The sequence below is a fragment of the Anoplophora glabripennis genome, unplaced genomic scaffold (genome assembly GCF_000390285.2).
Source record: "Anoplophora glabripennis isolate ALB-LARVAE unplaced genomic scaffold, Agla_2.0 scaffold361, whole genome shotgun sequence".
Lineage (NCBI taxonomy): Eukaryota > Metazoa > Arthropoda > Insecta > Coleoptera > Cerambycidae > Anoplophora > Anoplophora glabripennis.
The window spans coordinates 149,776-151,772 of NW_019416544.1; positions in this window are offsets into that span (position 1 = coordinate 149,776).

Here is a 1,997-nt window from a genome sequence, read left to right on the forward strand (position 1 = left end):
CGCTAAGTCTGATTTATAAACCAAAAAATTTTTTGTCGGCCTATGCAGTTTTTATGCAAATAATATGTTACATCGCTAGAAAAGTAAAAAAATTGAGAAAAAAATTCAGTAAAAAAATATTAATATTGGGCCATTTATCTTTATATTTTTTGAAGTATTTAAAGCTGGTACACAATCTCCACAATAAAGAAAATCACAGAAAATATAGGTAAAAAATTTATTCTGATAAGAATTTCCTCAGAAAAAATGACCGTTGTTCGCAAATATAACTTTCTATTTTCAATCATAATCTAGATAATGACATAGAAAATGGGATGTACTGTACACCAATTATCTCAATTTAACCCACAAAGCGTAAAAATAGTTCCATTTCTATTGCAGTGATGTATTCCCAGTTTGCGCAAACTGTTTCATCTGCGAAATTTCCAAAACGAATTCTGGAAGCAGAGCTGTAATTACAAATACGTGTCGCGTGTGTATTGTAGGCGAACTGTACTGAGTACCGCCTGCATATGTTGTGGGAATTGCATTCCAAATTATTTGTTGACTTGTGGGTTGGTATTCGCAAATAAACACTGCACCGGAAATAAACGCAATTAAAGCAAAAAATTATTATTCGGTTCAGTGAAACATGTATTTTTCTGCAAACGAATATTTTGAAGCCACGAAAATTTTGCATGGCACGTAAATCAACACTCACGTTTACTAAATAAAACATATAGTAGCAATAATTATAAATTAGTTTAATTTTACAATTTTCCTTTAGGCCTTTATTGGAAAAAAATGCTTGGAAATAATAAATGAAACTATTTATTTGTAATACTTCGCTCTATGTGAAAAAAATAAAACTAAATTGCACTTCAGTCATCAGGTATAGGTAGCTATACCCTGTTTTTTGAACATCGAAGCCTTAAATAACTAATTAAGATAATTTTAGACATGGTGTTACAAAATTAGCAGTCTTCTAAAATACGAGAAAATGCTAAGGCTATTGATAGAAAGTGTTTAAGGTTAAAGAAATTAAGTTCTGAATTTAATTTTCTGAATGGAAAAATGATTTCTAAAGTTTAGTTAGGGGTATTTCAATTAGGACGATTGTGACTAAATATTACGCAAACTTTTTTATTTGTGTTGTCCCAAAAAATTGAACTAAATAATTTTAACAGCATCAGTAGCAAAGTAGCAGTAGTACTAGTAGCAGCGGTACGAGCAGTATAAACAGTAGTAGCACTAAAAGCAGTAAAGTAGCAGCAGCAATAACAGCAGAACGGAGCAGTAACAGTAGAACTAGCAGCACTAGCAGCAATGAAGAAAATGATTCATCACCTAAAGCATTTAATTTTTAAACGTAGCACAAGAGGAAATAACTTAGTAAATTACAAAATACTTTAGCAAGTTACAAATTGACTATACTTACATATCACTGATACGATAGGTATCTACATTTTAATATTTAAGAAAATATTTTATCATATTTTTTTTCATATAATTACTATAATGTTTTAATCTCAGATAGAAGTAGACTACAGAATTATATAAGATAGGATAGATAGGAAGCCCCACTCTAATCTTTATATACAATATCTAAGAATGTATTGTATCATACAGTATAAGATCTGAAACAGAATTGGTGAACATACACAGTTCATATTCAATATAATTTCAAAACAATAATTGATAGTTTTATTTGGCAAGAAGATATACAAATTTAAAAACCTGATTGTTAAAAATAATAACTTGTACAATTCATAGGAAAAAGAGAACAGAATCTTGAGGTAGTAATTGGAGTTTTTATTTGTAATTAGGGGATGAAAAACATAGTTTAATTATTATATTCATCAAATATCATCTTCCTCAACTCTAATATTACTGTTTTTTTCTTCTTTACTTTTATAACTAGTTTTGTAGGTCTTTGGAACATTGATTTTCCCTGTTTTTTTCCGTACGCTGTCACATACTTTATTCAACTATTGCTAACCTGTTTTACCTTCTTAAAT